Source organism: Callospermophilus lateralis, chromosome 9 (assembly GCF_048772815.1).
Source record: "Callospermophilus lateralis isolate mCalLat2 chromosome 9, mCalLat2.hap1, whole genome shotgun sequence".
Lineage (NCBI taxonomy): Eukaryota > Metazoa > Chordata > Mammalia > Rodentia > Sciuridae > Callospermophilus > Callospermophilus lateralis.
The window spans coordinates 27166319-27174397 of NC_135313.1; positions in this window are offsets into that span (position 1 = coordinate 27166319).

Sequence of the window (8079 nt, forward strand, 5' to 3'; positions counted from 1 at the left end):
TCAGTTGTGTATAAAATTAGGGTTCATTTTGATATAATAATACAATCTTGGAATATAATTTGCCATAATAATAATAATAATTTGCCCTTAGTACTTCTCCTTTCCCTCCCCTCTTCGTCTCCTTATTCCCTTTCCTCTACCCCACTGATCTTTCTTCTATTACTTATAATTTTTTAAATTATTGCCTAAATGTATATAAAAATACATAAAGGTGAGAATATCTGTGGTATATTTATATAAGCACATAGGAAAGTTTGGTTAGATTCTTTCCAATGTTCTTTCCTTTTCTCATCCCTTTTCCCTCCCACTCATTTCCCTTCCTCTCCTCCACTGATTTCTCACCCTTTTATTTTTTATTTTTTCCTATTTTGGTCTAACTTCCACATATGAAAGAAGACATTTGAGTCTTGACCTTCTGAATCTGGCTTATTTCTCTTAGCATGATGTTTTCTAGTTCCATCCATTTACTCGCAAACTCCATAATTTCATTCTTCTCTATGGTTAAGAAATACACCACTGTTTATAGCTACCACATTTTCTTTATCCATTCATCTGTTGATGAACACCTAGGTAGTGGCATAGCTTAGTTATTATTAATTGTGCTGCTATAAACATTGATGTGGCTGCATCTCTATGGTATGCTGATTTTAGATGCTTTGGACAAATACCAAGGAGTGGGATAGCTGGGTCATATTCCTAGTTTTTTGAAGAATCTTTACACTGCTTTTCAGAGTAATTGCACCAATTTGCAGTCCCACCAACAATGTATAAGTTTACCTTTTCCCCCAAACTCACACTAATATTTATTATTATTTGTATTCTTGATAATTGCCATTCTGACTGGACTAAAATGAACTCAATGTAGTTTTCATTTACATTTTCCTGATTGCTAGAGATGTTGAACATTTCTTACACATTTATTGGCCATTTGTCTTTCTTCTTTTGAGAAGTGTTTGTTTAGTTCTTTTGCCCATTTACTAATTGGGTTGTTTGTTTTTGGGGGGTTGGTATTTTTGGTGTTAAGTTTTTTTAGTTCTTTATATAGTCTGGATATTAATCCTCTACCCGAGGAGCAGGTGGTGCAAGGGCCAACAGTTGAGGGAGCCAATTCCTGACAAACCCAAGTTTGGCCTGAAATACAGGCCCAGTAAAAACATACTGCATGACATTGAGCATGCTTAAGTTATCAGAAGAAAATCAAATGAGGAGAGAGGTATACCCAGGGAACAACTGGTCATGGAAACCCCCACTTGGCTCTACCCCTCCCTTTCCAATCTACCTGCTTGCAGGACTAGCTGGGAAGATGAGAATTCCTGGCCAGGAATTCATAAGGGTGGTGTTGGAGAGACTGAGTTTGGAGACTGAACCCAAGACCAGGAAACATGGGGACCATAGGTGACATAGGGAACTAAGAATTTGGCTCCTCCAATAACACTGATACCAAAACCAGAAAAAGACAACATTAAGCAAAGAAAATTTCAGACCAATATCTCTGGTGAACATAAGTGTAAAAATTCCTAATAAAATACTGGCAAATTGCATACAAAAATATATTTAAAAGATAATGCACCATGATCAGGTGGGGTTCATCCCAGGGGTGCAAGGTTGGTTCAACAAGTAGAAATCAATAAATGTAATTCATCATATTAATAGACTTAACGACAAGAATCACATGATTATCTTAATAGATGAAGAAAAAGCATTTGACAAAATGCAGAATCCATTCATGTTCAAAACACTAGAAAAACTAGGGATAGTAGGAATATACCTCAATATTGTAAAAGCTATCTATACTAAGACCAAGGCCAACATCATTCTAAATAGAGAAAATTCAAAAGCATTTCCTCTGAAAAACAGGAATAAGGTAGGGATGCCCTCTTTCACACTTCTGTTCAACATAGTTCTAGAATCTCTAGATAGAGCAATTAGAAAAAAGAAATCAAAGAGATAAGAATAGGAAAAGAAGAACTCAAACTATCCCTATTTTCTGGTGACATGATTCTATATTTAGAAGATCCAAAAAAAAATCCACTGGAAAACTTCTAGGAATTAATTTAGCAATGTAGAAGGATATAACATTAACAACCCATATATCAATTGCATTGCTGTACATCAGTGATGAATAAAATGAAAGAGAAATTAGAAAACTATTCTATTTATAATAGCCTCAAAAATAAAATAAAATAAAATATTTGGGAATCAATCTAACAAAAGAGGTGGAAGACCTCTACAATGAAAACTACAGAACTCTAAAGAAAGAAATTTAAGAAGATCTTAGAAAGATTTTGAAAGAATGATCAAGGCTTGCCATTGGAGAAAATGCCCGTTTATTGAGGAACAACTCTGCATATTTATAGAGCCGGGAGCGGTTTGACAGTTATAACAGTTTAATGTTTGAATGGTTTAACAGTTGGCTGGGGTGCTTTCTGATTGGTGGGTAAGGATCATGTGAGCCAGCAGGGTTCACCATTGGACGGCTCTTCTTGGGGGATGGGGAAATTAGTCTTTGGAGCCAGGGTGACTCCCAACAGATTTCATTTCATTCTAGTCAGAATGACAGCTATTAAGAATACAAACAACAATAAGTGTCAGCGAGGATGTAGGGGAAAAGGCATACTCATAACTTGCTGGTGGTATTGCAAATAGGTGCAACCAATATGGAAAGCAGTATGGAGATTCCTTGGAAAATTGGGAATGGAACCACCATTTGACCCAGCTATCCCACTCCTCAGTCTATACCCAAAAGACTTAAAAACAGCATACCACAGGGACTCAGCCACATCAATGTTTATAACAGCACAATTCACAATACCTAAACTGTGAAACAAACATAGATGCCCTTCAGTAAATGAATGAGTAAAGAAAATGTGGTATATATATACAATGGAATATTACTCAGCTTTAAAAGAGAATAAAATCATGGCATTTGCAGGTAAATGGATGGAATTGGAGAATATAATGCTAAGTGAAGTTAACCAATTCCCCAAACCCAAAGGCTGAATGTTTTCTCTGATATGTAATGCTGATCCATAATGGAGATGGGAGGAGCTTAGAAGGAATGGAGGAACTTTGATTGAGCAAAGGGGAGGGAGGTGTAGGGAGAGGTTATGAAGGTAGGAAAGATAGTGGAATGAGACAAACATCAATACACTAAGTACATGTATGAAGACACGAATTATGTGACTCTACACAGTTAAACAGAAACATGAAAAATTATACTCTATATGTGTACTATAAATTGAAATGCATTCTGCTGCCATGTATAACAAATTAGAGTAAATGAGTGAATTTTTTTTAAAAAAGATAATAGGAATTTTCCAAAATTTGTGTAAGACACAAGCAATGAATCCTATAAAATTATCAAAACCAAAGTATAATATTTATCTATATATAAATATCTTTGTATCTAATATCTATTCAGCATGTGCATATACAGATTGAAAATATGTATATGCATACATATTTAAAAGGATGTTGCTGATTTAATATATATAAAATACTATAATCTAAGACCAATTATATGTAAAAATAATGTATATGACAAGAATACAAATGACAGGAAGATGGGAAAATATAATGCTACTGATGTAAAGTTCTCATATTTTCTGTGAAGCACTTTAAATATTACTTGAAAATATATCATGATAAGCTAAAGGTACACATTTTATTATCAAAACTACTAAAATGTATTTCATAATGTATGCTTTGGAAATATAATAAAATTCAGGCAAAACAAGTCCAAATCAAATATTGGTGAAGGTTCTGAGTCAGTCATCATTCACAGAATTATATTAAAGCATATGAAATAAAGTCTAATATCTGTTGAATTTCATGTGCTGGGATTTAACCAAATGTCTAAATATATTCTCTAATTTAATTTCCACAAATGATGAAAATACTGAATTACTAAGTTTACATAGCAAAATATTTGAGGAACTCCAGAATTCAGACCTAGGGAGCTTATTTCAGCCCACAATAAAATTTTTTCTAAACCTATATGAAAAAGTAAACTGAGTAAGTAGAAACCTATTGTCTGTACAAACCCACATTGTACTGTATGATTTTCATTATCTGCCTAATCAAGTACCAAACAAAGTTTGTTTACTACTTTAAAACTTGTATTTGAGTATATAACCCATACATAGGCCTCCTTAGCCTGAAGGAAATGTAATTATATTGCCATTAAGAACATTTTGTCTCTTGTTCCTGCTCATTATTTCAAGCCCTCTAGCTCCTTCTGAAGTATTTTTTGGTATCTCCGGGGTATGTCTCATATATGTTCACAGATGTAACATTGCAATTTTGTCCCTCCCTGTGGGGATCTCCCTCCCCAGCCAGGTTGGCAACCGAAGATTCTGCTGTCTGGGATGCTATGTGAACCATCTCCCTATGCCCGGTACTTCCTGAAGTCTAGAGCCCAGAAAACCCATGCCAACAGCATTGTCCTCCAACATCCCTAAAGTCACGCTGGTGTGCTATTCCTGGTATTGCCTGTCTCTGCAAAGCTGTGTGCATATCTTACCTCAGTGCCTAGAAGGACCTTCTGTTCAAGCTCAGCTGAGCCTTGGAGTCAGGTCATGTTATCCCAGCTCCTAGTGCACATTGGCTAGATGTTCTCCTTCCATGGAAATTATTCAGTGCCCAACTTCTCAACCTGCCTGGCATGAGAATCACTTAGAGCATATGGAAAAAAATATCAATGTTTGACCACCAATGCACAGGTCCCAGATGAGTCTAATGTGAAGCTGGATTTGAAGAACTTCTGAGTTATAAGTCTATCAGAAGTCTTTCACAATTCAAAATGGGATTTCAGTGAAAGGAATGTATAAACCTCAAATCTCATAAACTTCTGTCTGAGTAGGAGGGCAACAACTGAACAAGGTATCACATTCATTAGGGACTACTTTGCTATTTATTTATTATTCAGGATGTACCATTCAGCCAGTCACTAGTGATTATATTGTACTATCAATATACCATAAGCACAGTAGACCCAGGCCCCTTGATAATGCTAAGGTGTGTCATCAGCAGATCTCTCTCTCTCTCTCTCTCTCTCTCTCTCTCTCTCTCTCTCTCTCTCTCTCACACACACACACACACACACACACACACACACACACACCAGACTATAGAACCTGGATATGGGCAAATCTCCCGAGTCATGGGCTATTTGTGGGTAAACAATGTAAATGCAATCAATGCAAACAAAATACAAAGGAATGGGTTTGGAGGGGTGGAATGGCGGGAGCAGGTGCTGGTGTCTTACAAAAACTAATTTTCCTCATAGAAAAATCAAAATCGTATATAAAATATTTGATCTGGCCTTTCAGTAAGACTTTTGGGGCAACTCATTAGATGTCACCTTTGCTGAAATCAAATTCCATAAAATCCATTTTAACTTTAATACAAATAAATGGTGTATATTTGCTGTTCCTAATTTTAACAACAAAATTAATTCAGTGACCAATTAATGAAAAGAATAGCTTAGACCACATTCTTTACTCTATTTCAACTATTGAAATATTGTGCTATGGAGAGCAGTCATTTGTGTCAGAATTCCCATCAATAGTCTTTCTAGCTGCCAGTGACTATCATTAACTAAAAACCTTACATAAAATATCCGTGAAACATTCATTAGAGTTTGGCTAACACTTCCATTTTCATTTATTTCTAAAAATAAACCCTCTGTTCAAGATTGGATCTTCTCCAAAGTAAAAACTGAACAATTAGGAAGGGGACTCTGTTCTTTGATGACAGCCTCACATAAGAAGGAGAGATAATGAAGTCAGAATTGGGAGTCAGAGAAAACATGCTGGGTAAATTGTGTCCTATATTGGGTAAGCCTAAATTAGGGTTAGCTCTTGACCATATAGCAAAACACACACACACACACACACACACACACACACACACACCACTTAGACTCCCTCCCAGGAAAAAACCAGGTGCTATGAAAATCATCAGATAATTCATAAAGTCAGAAATTTTTCTTTGTATTAGTGATGCACAAAGGTCTATAGCAACAGAAGCATACAATAAAAATGGCTGATTTCTTCATTCCATAAAAGGTGCACATGAAACACTTCCTTAAACCAAATGTATCAGGTTAAGAGGATGATGAGGTAATGCCAGTTCAACATCTGATGTCTTACTCACTTGGAAAATTAATGTGTCAATGGAATCAAAGACAGTGCTGTGACTAGTGACACCTTATAAATTACTTCATAATTCAGAGCCGAATTTAGGAAAAAGCAGTAATCCTCTTTCTGGAATTGGAATATTAACTGGTATTGAAGCAGAGAATGTCTTAAAACACTAGCAAGAATCCCAGACATAATTTGAATAATTCCTCAAATATAAGGTTTAATCCAGCACAATTGGTTATAATTTAAGTCAGTTTCCTGTTGACTTCTTGTAGAGTAATGGATGTCAAAGACACCTGTCTGTGGCTCTAAAGTTCTGGGTATTCTTCTTCATAAATTGAATGGGTTAGTGAGTGAATGAGTGTGTTAAGTGAGTATGTGAGTGAATGAAAGTGAGTTTGTGAGTGAGTGAGCATGTGCTCCTGTGGTTGAATGGTTAGACTTAGGAAGGAAGACAGGTTCTGCACACAGAGTCAAGATAATATTTACTTGGCTTTGTTCAGTTCAGAAGATCTCAGGAAAGACCAGACTTATCCACCTGTTGTCACAGAATGGAAAAGATTTGGGATAAGTAGGGTGTTCTATTAGATGACTGTTTTGATAAAATCTTTATATTGGGAGTGATGATGCACACTTGTAATCCCAGCAATTCAGGAGGCTGAGGCAGGAGAATCAGAAGTTCAAGGCCACCCTCAGCAACTTAGCAAGTCTCCATCTCAAAATAAAAAATAAAAAGGTAAAAGGTCTACAGTTGTAACTCAAAACACACACACACACACACACACACACACACACACACACACACACATCTTTATAGTGTCTAGGATTTCCCCAATTTTAAGCTAACAACAAAGATCTTTTTCATGAAATGGCAAAAATACCTACAATTAAGAGTAACTGACCACTTGATAGGTAAAATGCTTCCCTATCCCTGATTCTCTTATGATCAAGTGCTTAAATATCAGGGAATCTGGGCAGGAAAAATTAAATATTTCTAGCATGAACTAAATTTAGATTTTTAAAGTACTTTCAAAGGCAACTTTCAGACATTCATCTGTGATGAATCAGAGTCTTTAGAGTTTTGAAAAGTCTGAAAGATTGCACTTCAAATTAATTGCTACATTCTTTTTAAATTTTCATTATTAGTCTTTGGTATTTAAGAGCATTGCATTAAAAAAAAAGCAAAGGCATACAGTTTTGCTTTTTTAAGGCAATTATATCATACCTTCCCTATTACTCCTCTTCAAAGAAACCTAGGACTTATTTGTCTTTTTTCTAAAGACTCAAAAATAGATAATTTGATATTAATAGTAGCATTATATCCTTTCTATTTCCGTGTAGGATGGCATATTATCCTGGTGAGTGGTAGAGCGTTGTACTCCAGGGTCTTATGCATAAAAAGAAAGCATCAATCATTAAGGTATCTCAGGATCTAAGGATCTTTAATTACTCTGTGTGTGTGTGTTTGCCTCAGCTATTTTGGAAAATTTGTCATAGGAAAAGCTAACATTTACTTATCATCTCACCATCCAGCTCATTATTTAGAAATAGCCTTCGTTAACAATTTTGTATATTTCTTACCTATTTATTTTTATTTTAGTTCCTTCTTCTGTATGAAGTATTTTTATCCTGTTTGTTAAATGTAATGTACTAGTGTTTAAATTACTAAGGATAAACTAGATTATTTTGTGGAAACAACCCCTGACTCCCAATGATTTTTGACAATAAATTTTTGGTTCTCTGTCATTCTAGATGCACCATGCAGGCTACCAAGAGCTCCTCTCCAAGATGCCCAAGGACATGAGCCAAAGGAAGTTTCACCATCCTTAGCTGTGTCATCTGGAACATATGGCCACAAGAGTTGTCAGCACAGGGACGGAAAGAATTGATATTAGAGCACAGACCCACAATAAAACTCATTTAAGTTTATTTTGCC